The following is a 12,500-nucleotide window of genomic DNA, read 5'->3' as shown; positions in this document are numbered from 1 at the left end:
AGTATTTAATGTTTCTATAATATTTTGTATATCTCATTTTGCGTGATGCTTAATCGTTTTTATGAGCGCACATATCTGTGTGTGTATGTATGTGTGTGTGTTTGTGTCTGTGAACATATAAAAAGCAAGAGGACATCTATATTCAAAATATTCTTATGCAGAAATGAAAGAAATATTTACATTTTTATCAAAAGATGCGACCGATTTCAATCAATTTGTCATGATTTAGTCATGCTGAAAGAGAAGAGAAGAAGAATTCAAATGAACTAAGTTGATCATTCATGATCGTCATTCTGAAACATCGCATGTTATTCTTTGAATAGTGATAAGGTTCTGGTAATTGGTTTCCTTATGAAACCAATTGCCAGCTGTGTCTTTATTGTATTAGTAATAGTTATATTAGTGGTATTTGTGATTTTCCGTTATTATTTCATCCTGCAGTTGTTTCAGTCTTCAGACTGCATTGTGCGTATGTGTGTACACATATGTATGTGTGTGTGGGTGCATACACGCATACATACACACACACACACACACATGCACACTGACTCACATATATGCGCACAAACAAACAAAAAGAACGCAGCTCTGATAACAGACAGAGTCAACGTCTATTGAAAAGGCTGTAAGACGCAACGAAAATTTGGAAAAAACATATGAGTGGAAATCGAACCGGTGAGTGTGTTAAGGATAAGGCACTAAAAGAAAATGTCTGTCTCCAGGCACAATAAAATGTATACTGCTGTTTAATTCTGCTGCAGTAATTGGTACAGATTATTTTGTTATAAATGTATATAACTGCATTTGAGAGGAAGAGAGAGAGAGAGAGAGAGAGAGAGAGAGAGAGAGAATATATTAGTGAAGTGCATGTGTGTGCTTGTTTATCTAAGTAAAACTCGTTGATAGAAACAAGACGTTAGTTTCGGGCTTTCCCTTTTGGTGTAAGAAAGACTTAACTAGTACGTAACGACAGATATTTGCTTTGAGGTAAATTTATTAATTACGTTATTTTAATCTCTCTATTTCGCAGAGAAAATTCACTACAATGGATCATCGAAAATAGAAGTTTTTTCATAATTTCTGCGTAATTATACATTTCAAAAATGTCAGTAAATACTTCACCATTTTCTTTTTTAACTTTTATTTAAATTTTATTTTTATTTGCGAGTTAAATTTTAGTCCCGAATAAGCCTTGTTTATTCAAGTATATTTTTAGTTTAGATCTAGCTTCGTGTTTGATATCTTACGTAAGGAGGAAACACTATTCAATTTGTTTCTTCCTTAGTTATAAATATAGAATTATTTATATTTCTCTATTAATGTTTTACTAATTTTCAGGTATGTTGTTACAAATATGTTGTCAAAAGAATATTTTAAAGGTGGTATATTTAGTAGAACCGTGTTTTTTTAAAACCTTGCTAAGGAGATCTAATTAAGACGATATAATTAAAGTGATATAATTAACAAGATATAATTAATTTAGTTTCTCATGAGAAGAATACACGATGGCTTACGTCGACACAGCCAAATATGCATTTTCACAGCTGCTTTCTCTTATACAGCTGTATATATAATAATGCGCTTGAATTTCTCATAGTTTTCCCCTTCAACACACATAATTTTTATCTTTCTTTTTTCTTTGTGGCGGGTACATGCATACAAATCTTTGATCTCAGGAACTTATCTCAATCTTCAACACTCTACAAACGATCACAACTTTGTAAACGCACGTAGTTGAATTCCTTTCAAATTCCATCTTCTTAAATATGTTTCTTTAATCATATCACCTTAATTAAATCCCATGGACAATTAGAAAAATTTCAGGCGGTGTTATGTGTTGAAAAGTTATGAATAAAAATATCCACGCAAGAATAACGAAACCAAATGAGGCACGTACCAGCAATAAATCTATACGCGATGCAGCACAGATTTAGATAGCTTTCGGCGGTTATATAATTTAGAATTGTAGGGTTTGCTCGAGAAGGATTTATAAAATCAACATCTGCTAATCAGAACAAGGAATAACGTTCTCCACTTGGGGAAATTCGATTTATATTCTCAGTGAAAAATACATTTAAGAAAAAGTTTATATTCTTTCTCGATAGAATATTGCCACCTACTTATCATCTGGCACCATCTAATGTTCTCGCTCGCCTCTGCTCGGACAATTTTCGTCCCATTCTAATATTTATTGTGTCTTGAAATATAGTACATCCACGCGAGATGTTTTCGATGCTTTAGTTACATTAACTATGATATATGGACGGCTATTATATGCTTGTGCCTCTCCTGTTGCATATAACTTATTTTAATATTTTAATTCAGCTGAGCGGGTATTCGCAACAATAGGGAATGTTTATTATATACATTATTATTATTATTATTATTATTATTATTATTATTATTATTATTATTATTATTATTATTATTATTATTATTATTATTATTATTCAGTAGTATATTTTTATAGCGTGCTTTCACTTCACTACCGAGCGCAGCTCTGTGTTCCTTGGGTATGTGCTGTGATTTGTTGTGATGCTCTGATGATTATTGTATGGAAAGTGTTCTGCGTAGGATGTGTGCAGTGCCTGGTAGTGCAATTTTCTGTATGTTGTATGTGAAAGAAAAAAAAATTGCACTACTAGGCACTGCACACATCCTACGCAGAACACTTTTCATACAATAACCATCAGAGCATCACATTATTATTATTATTATTATTATTATTATTATTATTATTATTATTATTATTATTATTATCATTATTATTACTACTATTATTCAGGCCACTGCCTGGAATCGAACATACGGGCATATGGCGTAGTGGTTAAGAGCGCAGGCTACTAACCCCAAGATTACGAATTCGATTCCAGGCAGTGACCTGAATAATAGTAATAATAGTAATAACATCGAAATATACCTTAGAAATGAGAACCCAGGTTCGACATTTCCCCAACACACCTGATGAAGGCTGGAGGGCATATCAGCCGAAACGTTGTGTTAACAACAAACAAGATGAGGACAAATATCCGTCAAATGTAAATAATGTAAATAATGTATATAATTCCTCATCTCTTCAATATAGAACTGTATTAACTAGGGAATGTTTATTCCCTATTTTCGTAAATTGATGGCAAAAACTCGGACTAAGTAAGCTGGTAAATATGAATACACACTATATACAAACCAAGCGAAGTAGAAATGCATATGGCGTTCTCGCAAGCCGCTACTGGGACAATTTCTGTCTCCCTTTAATATATATTTTGCTTTTGAAATCAGGGCGTCCATAAGATATATTATCTCCAGGACAAATGCCGTAGTAAATTTACCTTTCGACGATGTATTTACATCAAGTGTGACACACACACACACAAACAAACACACACACATATGCATACATACATACATACATACATACATACACACACACACACATATATATATATATTATATATATATATATATATATATATCTTAGCATGTATGTATATATATGCATTATGTAGGTATCTATGTACGTATGACAAATTAGCAGAAACATGAGTTCATATTTATTGCTTCCTACGTACGTTTCAATTTTTGGTGATTTGGAATCCTGCCCTGGATGTTTCATTTGCATTAGCAATGCTGAAGTGGAACGTATCAGCAGGGAATACTTTAATACATTAAGTTACATAGAACTAATGTCCATTAGTTCTCTACAAGCAGACTGGAACATGAAAATCTCCGTGGAGATCTAAAGATAAGATCAGCAGACGAATATCTGTTTATACATACAGTATCTGCTATATACTTTAGCGTGTACATCTGTATATGTGTGTGAGTGTGTGTATGTGTGTGCAATATTTAGGTTTGTAGTTGGTTCCATATGTGTGTGTTCCAGACGACTAATGAACAGAATCGCTCTATTCAAAGAAATGAAACGCCCTACCTGAAAGTTATATAAATATTTGTAACTTTAACATAATGCTTGAATCGATAATCTCAAAAACTTGCATGGATAATGCAAATGATCTGTTTCAGTTCAATTTCTGTTGTCTACCCAGTCTCTCTTGCAAGTCTCGTGTTGTTTCTATGCTTCCATTTGTGCTTGTTACAGGGTCAAAACATCCAGTTTCATGTTTACTTTCCGAGATACAAACAAGATAAATATTTAATTAAAAAAGTACAAAAAACACAACTAAAATACAACAAAAAATACAACTAAAATACAACAAAAATACAACTAAAAGTAATAAGGAAATTAAGAGAAAAATAATATTCATATCTAAAATGGCAACGTACTTTGTAAAATAAGGTCTTCAGTTACTTCCTAAATATTCGCATGTATCTTTTGAAACTTATTCTTGCTTCTGGTGATGAATTTTCTTTAAAATTTATATACATCTTTGAACGCGTTTTATAATACAACCATGTGTTATAAATGTGCTCCATACATGACTAAAAGACTTCGCCAGGAGGTGCTATTAAGTCAGACATGGCCTGCGCCTCTGCTGAATAAAAACCTATCGAAGTTATCAAAGTAAGATGCATATTTTTTTCTTTTCTCTTTCACTTGTTTCAGTCATTTAACTGCGGCCACGCTGGAGAACCGCATTTAGTCGAGCAAATCGACACCAGGACTATTCTTCGCAAGCCTAGTACTTATTCTATCGGTCTCTTTTGCCGAACCGCTACGTTACGGGGACGTAAACACACCAGCATCGGTTGTCAAGCGATGTTGAGGGGACAAACACAGACACACAAGCATACACACACACACACACAAACACACACATATATATATATATACGTATATATATATATAGATATATATATATATATATATATATATACGTATATATACGACGGGCTTCTTTCCGTTTCCGTCTATCAAATCCACTCACAAGACTTTGGTTACCCGAGGCTATAGTTGAAGATACTTGCCCAAGGTGCCACGCAATGGGACTGAACCCGGAACCATGTGGTTGGTACGCAAGCTACTTACCACACAGCCACTCCTGCGCCTATGTATACATATATATATATATATATATATATATATATATATATATATATATATATATAATTATATATAAAAATGGGACAAGAACGTAAAAAACACAAAGAGACGACACAAAAACGGACGGATCATTCGAAGCCTCTAATCTTCAGTCAGGAACCGGATCGTCCTAGCAAATTTCGGCTAATTAATCCTGAGATTCGCTCAGATTCGGCTAGCCCCAAGGAAAAACTAAGCTGCGAGCATTAGATTTCTTGGAAAGAGGATCGAATGTATACGAAACAGGGACAGAAAGGCGGACGATGCCATACGAATATAAATACAAAAAACAAAAATAAAATTTAAAACAGCGTGTGTCTTACGACTTTAGACAATGGAACTTATCTTAGCGGGCGTATTTTGAAATAACATACACACACACACACACACACACACACACACACACACACACACATACACATAACACATACACACACACACATATATATATATATACATTGCACCTCTCTCGGCCAACTGTAGCACACCCTAGTGTTCGGTTTTGTCTACAAGAAGTTAGTTTATACCAGGCTTCTAACGTCAGTCTTGCACACATGAAAAATTTTCAGTCATGGGTTTTATATGCCTCTTCAATCCTCACTAACCTTCCCCAGCTATATGTCACTCACACGGCAAATGCCAAACTTCCACTGATCCTATGCACAGGGTCACTGGGAGCATACTGAAGTAAAGCTATGCTCCTTCAAAAACAACATATTCAAACAGTTTTTGTACCGTGATAAGAATGCTGCTTCAGATTGATCTGAACATGAGCAGCGTTTGCTGGGACCCTTACATTCGCTCCTAATGTTCGTCCTTACTCTCGGTGGGGATTTCTCATTACGAAAGTGCGGAGCACGTACAAAGCTGTCACATCTAATAATGGCTATGACATATTTCGGGCCCTGTCAGTTACTTACACTCTGCATAGGTCTCTGTATATATGGCTGTCTGTCTATCACTCATTATATATATATATATACACACAAAAACACGTATACACACACAACAGAACACACACAAAGGCACGCATGCACAAACACATAATCACACACAAACCCAGCCAAACACGCACAAACACACACACGCATATACAAACACACACGTGCAGACACACACTCATACACATGCACACACATACACACACAAACAAACACATACACACACATACAAACACACACAATCACACACATACACACAAAAACACACACACACACACACACACACATACGTACATATGTTTGTATATGCATGGGGTGGGATGGATGTGTTTGTACGTATTTGTATTAAGGTTTTGGTTAATCCCTCACCTAAAAACCGTCTCATAGAACCGATTGTCTGACACTTTCTGTCGTATATTACGACTTCTTACAGTAGTTTAGATGTGCACAAAAGAACAATGAGTAGTGCTTTGTATTTCATACATGTATTTATCTACTTAATATCTCTTGTGTCAATTAAGGAAAATTACTTCTATTCTTGTCAAGTGTAAATAATTTGAGAAAGATGTGAAAAGAAAGCATGTACCTAATATTGCTTGAAGAAACTTAGATAATACCGCATCTAAAAAAGAGATAGAAAGGAAAATGTGATCAGGCGTGAATGTTACGTAGGATCTTTAATTTACTTCTCATACGAAGGAAAAAAAAACGTATGTTAATGTAATTTACGATTAATTCTGAAACAATTAAATCTATTGAAGTGCGGCAAACATTAAGCAAAGGGAAAGAAAGAAACTTCATAATTAAATGTAGTACAATTTAAAAATCTAGGTCAAGTTGATCAGACTCTATTCCGATTTCAAATGCAATGTTCATAGAAATGATTGAGTAATTTTGAGAAAATATGCACACAATGTAGGCTTGCTTGCGTTTCAGTTGGGAATTTCAGAAACTTCAAAATGGAACTCTCAACCTTAATTACGCTGCATGTAAGTAGTAGACAGATATTACGGTTGCTGTAAGCAATACGTACATATATGATGGATGGTATATTAAATAAACTTCATTTAGTTGCTATTTGTTAATTCCCATAATATACTACATGGGATTAACAGTTCTGTAACATTTACGATGAAGTTTCGTGGCTATTTACAGATTGATATGCCATACAACGTTACATTTAATTATCTAGCGTTAACCAACTTGCAAGGATACCTGTGTGTCGGAAACCTGCAGTATACATTAATTCATAAACACTCACATATATATATATATATACGCACATACATCCCTACACGCATGCATGTGTTCATAGTGCGAACATATATGCATACCTACATTTATATATGACACATGTAGAACGTAATGATGTACACATACACATATACGCAGAAACACAGAAGCACCACAGAAACATGCTCAGACAATGCTAATACTTGTGTACGCCTATCTATCTATATATGTATATGGTTTGTGAAACATTCAGATGTCAGCGTGATATCCCTTGACTTTTCAATGGCATTTAATAAAATAGATTATAGCATATGTCATAAGCTACGAGACCTTGGCATTGCCAGTAAACTGAGAAACAGCCTCAGTGCACTGCAGGGTAGGGCCACTCCTCGAAAAAGATTGTTCACTTACAGGAAAACCAATGAGAATACGTGAAATACTAAATGAGTAATACAAAAGTGTTTTCACTCAACCCCTTGGACACTTGTTAGTCAGCAATGAAGTTGCCTTTTTCGCCAGTACGAATAAAAAAAACAGAAGCAGTGATGATTAATTACATTGATATAAAAGAAGAGGATATAATAAGAGCTATAGATAAGATGAACCCGAACTCAACTGCTGGTTCTGATGGATTCCCAGTAATTCTTCTAAAATCATGTAAGCGAGTCCTAGCACGATCACTGCAGTCTCTCTGCTAGAGATTCCTTGCAACTGGCAAACTTCCAAGCAAACTGAAGGAAGGTAAAATATGCCCCATTCATAAAAAAGGTAGCAGAGCAGAGGCTAAAAACTACAGACCTATCTCTCTGACTGTCTCTGACCTCGCACAACAGCCAAGTCATAGAACGGATAGTCAGAAGAAAGCTAACCAACTTCTTAGAGGAAAATGACTTTCTGACTGAAACCTTATATGGATTGCGACCAGGACGGAGCCGCCTGACTCAGCTCTTCCAATACTATGACTGGATGTTGAAACAGCTCTTCAACCACTCAAAAGTGGAAGCGATTTACCTCGACTTTGAATAGGCGTTCGACAAAGTTGATGTGTCACAAACTGCGTGATCTCGGCATAATGGGGGAATTGGGAGAATGGCTGCGTGACTTTGTGAAAGGTAGAAAAGTCAAGCAGTAATAGGCAATGGGGCCACCTCCAGTAACACCCAAATAGTGAGCGGTTTTCTGCAAGGCACTGTTTCATTAATATTTATAAAGGCTCTCTCTGACATGCCCTCAGCCACACAGCGAGCAACGATCACAAATTATGCAGATGATACAAAAGTTTCACAGGTGATAGACAACCATAAAGACACTATGCACCGACAATGTGAGTTAGATGAAATATACAAGTGGGCCCAAAAAATACCATGCAATTTAATGCTGAAAAGTTTCAAACCCTATGCTGTCAGCATGCAAAACTAATGCTCTACCAATTATATCCACTTGACGTGGAGGGATCACAATCCAAGAAACACAGTCAATGCGATACCTGGGCCTTTACATGATGCATCCTTAATGATGCATCCTTCCATGTAAATGTTACTCTGTTGGCAATGAAATACAGGCGGCTGACCGGATGGCTTCAAAGAACTTCATACAACAAAACAATATTGTTTATATCCAATCATCCATTGTGCCCCATCATAATTCCCTCCGTATTAACATCATTGGTTTTATTAGCGTGTTGCCCCTTTAACTGGTAATCAACATCTTGATTTAGGGTCTTCCACTGACCAGCCTCCTTTATAGACAATTACTTACACATTTCCTAAAATCCTGACCATAATTATGACCATACCCAGCTATAAACTGTCAACTCATTCCGTCTATCCATTCTAAACAGACACTACTCTCTAACATTAGATTTGGTAGTTGATAAAAAAGACTAATAAGTTAAAAATGCACCATAATCCGTTACAAGCTAAGACCCTAACAAACTTCATACAGTCCTTAGAAGTGTAGTATATGTTGAGCTACAATAGTAGCAATATGGACTTTTACCCTCTTCTTGCTCTATTAGAGAATTTAAGTAAAATTATATTAATGTGCCTAACTGATTAAAATTTATTATTTATTTATGCAGCTGAGGTTAGCCCTGCATTTAAATTGATGTAATAATTGCATTAAATGGTACCGCTTAAAACGGCCGTACTGCATCACCCCTTGATATACCTGTTGTTTATTTTTATTTTATTCACCTTACTTTGAGTTGTACGGATAATACCGCACTGACTTGGTGCTTCAACTTAAGTAACTAATTCAACTGAATCACAATTATATATATCTGTGTGTGTGTGTCTATGTATGTGTATGTATGTATGTATGTATGTATATATGTATATATGCATATATATGTGTATATACTTATATATATGTATGTGTGTATATATACATACATATATATACTTGTATATATATATATGTATATATGTATATATGTATATATATATGTATATATATATGTATATATATAATATTATTAGTGAATTGAAGAAATGGAGTTGAACGAAGATTGAACAGAAATCGTTTTATTTCATTCTACACGTGTTTCGAAAGGCACAATTTACCAAATTCCGATTGAATAATGAGACCATATTGTGTCTTTCTCTTCAGGAAGAAATAGGAAATCCGTTGGAAAAAACAAAAACAGAACAGAGGCGGAGCAAAACAAATCGAAGAGCCCATGGCCAACCGTGCTGTCTTCTGCTGTGATTTTTGCTACCAAGGTATCGGTTAAACTTTTGATTAATCTGCAACAAGATTATTCATCTTTCTATTTCACATAATATGTATATATATATATATATATATATATATATATACATGTATACACGTTAGAAGAGAAGGCAGTCTCAAAATTTTCAGATAAACAGTCATACATGAATATAAATATATATGTATATATATTTTGTGAATAAAACACAGGAAGTTATCTGTTTATTCGGATAATTGTTTCTCTCTCTCTCCTCTCTCTCTCTCTCCCTCTCTTGCTCTGTATAAATATACATGTGTATCTGTGTGTATATGTGTATAAATACACATTATATATATATATGTATATGCGTGTACATATATATATATATATGCATTTGTACACACACACATACACACACATAAACACGCAGGCTCACACACACACACACACACACATATATGTATGCTCTATTTCAACACTATATTTATAAATACCAGGAACTCTCATTACTGAAAAGGGTTTTCTTGTTTTGTTAGCGACCATCAGGAAGAACTTAAATATATCAGGAATGGAAAACGCAAATAGATACACACACGTATACAGAAATATTTGTCGATGGATAGAAAGATAGATAAAAGGCAGTGCATGGATCAACTAGACCATATGTCTATAAATCATTCGTTGCTCCAGCACGGCCGCAGGTAAATGACAGAAACAATTAAAAGAATAGGTTATAGATGTGTCGACAATATTCCTTTTAATAACAGGGTGAAGCCTTAAAGTATGACAGTTGCTTCAATACATATTTGTATGTCTTCAAATGCCAGACTAAATATATGATGCTTTCTGAAACTTATCAATAGTAGATAACGACGAACATTGGTTAAAGGGTAAAGAAATGGTCACTTTGTGCAGGCGTTTGAATAAGCAGTTCGTAGTTAAGGTAATACGCCGTATTGATATCGTTTGGGGTTGAATAAAGTGTATAATACTTTGCAGACGAATCTTAAAAGGGTAAACCCGTAAAAGATGATGAGTGAAAAGGAAAGGCACAAAGAAAAAGTGAGCGAGAAAGAGAGAGAGAAAGAAAGATATGGAAAGTAGGAGTCGGAAGGGGCATGCCATTAGGATTAAGGTTATAAGATGGCCAAATTTGGTAACCTTTGGGGACGCTTAAGAATCAACGGTTATTCAAAGATAGTTTGAATGTTTGTGTTTCGAGATGTGAAACTGGATTAATGCGTAGCTATTTATATATGAATAAAGTATTGAAAAGATGTATCAATCAATAATATTACCAATACTTATGGCATTAACTATAATAAAGAAAGAATGACAATTATAACAATCATGATGAAAATCCAGTCGTCGTTCTGGTCCTCGTCTCCCCCTCCCCTCCGCCTCCGCCTCCTACTCTTCCTCCTCCTCCTCCTCCTCCTCCTACTACTACTACTACTACTACTACTACTAATAATAATAATACCAGGCAGTGGCTCTCATGGCTTCTGATCTTAACTGATTGGAAGTGTTATCATGTACATTGTTTTGTCTTGGTATAAAAGATGGGCTACAGCAAATATTCTGCTCAATACCACAGATTTGCTTGTCAGTTGTTTGACCTTAACCAGTTGAGCATGTCCCTTAGTGGCTGCTGACATGTGTATCTCTGATCACGAGCAGAAGTAGTGGGGGAGCATCATAGCCATGTGTTGAGAGGGATTCTTTGGGGTTTGAATAATTCACCTTTGGAAACAGGGGTGTTTCGTTCAACATCCTTATTCAGGGACCTTTTGAGCGGGATGGGCTACTCGACCAGAACAAAATTCTAACTGGGCCCCACCTGCAAGGTTATGTGCTGTTTATCTTGATATGAGATCACCATGTCGCGCACATATAGTTGTGATGCATGTGCCTAGTGTACTCTTATCAGACGGGTAGTCATGACGGGTATACTGCGCTTCGTATATTTTACCCCAGTGTCACTTTGATGGCATGCACTGCTCTCTCACTCAATAATAATAATAATAATAATAATAATAATAATAATAATAATAATAATAATAATAATAATAATAGTCAAGGCGAAGAGCGCGATTCGATTGTAAGATATTTTATTAGTTCAACGATATTTCAACACTACGTCTATCTTTGTCAAGTTCAAAATAAGAAGTCATAAAAATTCAAAATTACAGAAAGTTAAACGTAAAGTATGAACGAGAGCAACCAGTGTCCACGCGTTGAGGGAATGACATCATCAGTTTTTTAAGTTACAATTTTATAACAGGCGAAATGAAAAAGACAGAAAAAGCAGAAAAAAGAATTTCGTTTTTGGATTTGGTTTCCAAGATTCTTTATATGAGTTCGTGTGTTGAAGCATATTCGGTTGTGTCTGGGGAGCGTCATTTTTTTTTTGTGCCTTATAATGTAACACTCACACGAGGAAAAATTTCACTTATTTCTTATCTTTGTTTTTCTAAAATTTTCGTCGTGTCTTGCAACCTTTTCAGTAGTCTTGACTCTCAGAATCAAGGCTATTGAAAAGGTTGCAAGACGCAACGAAAATTTTAGGAAAACAAAAATAAGAAATAAGTGA

The 12,500-nt window shown here is 35.0% G+C and overlaps 1 long non-coding RNA gene across 1 annotated transcript in view; it reads right to left on the bottom strand.

The window, feature by feature from the left end:
• LOC118764093 overlaps positions 1 to 9,192 on the bottom strand; it is a 26,672-nt gene extending 17,480 nt beyond the window's left edge. The window contains exon 1 of the long non-coding RNA XR_004999884.1: positions 8,876 to 9,192. This is a non-coding gene — a long non-coding RNA (uncharacterized LOC118764093). The remainder of the gene's footprint in view (positions 1 to 8,875) is intronic.
• Positions 9,193 to 12,500: the final 3,308 nt, after the last annotated feature.

Source organism: Octopus sinensis, linkage group LG7 (assembly GCF_006345805.1).
Source record: "Octopus sinensis linkage group LG7, ASM634580v1, whole genome shotgun sequence".
Taxonomy (NCBI): Eukaryota; Metazoa; Mollusca; class Cephalopoda; order Octopoda; family Octopodidae; genus Octopus; species Octopus sinensis.
Note: the sequence above shows the minus strand (reverse complement) of the source record. Positions and strands in the feature narration are given on the sequence as shown.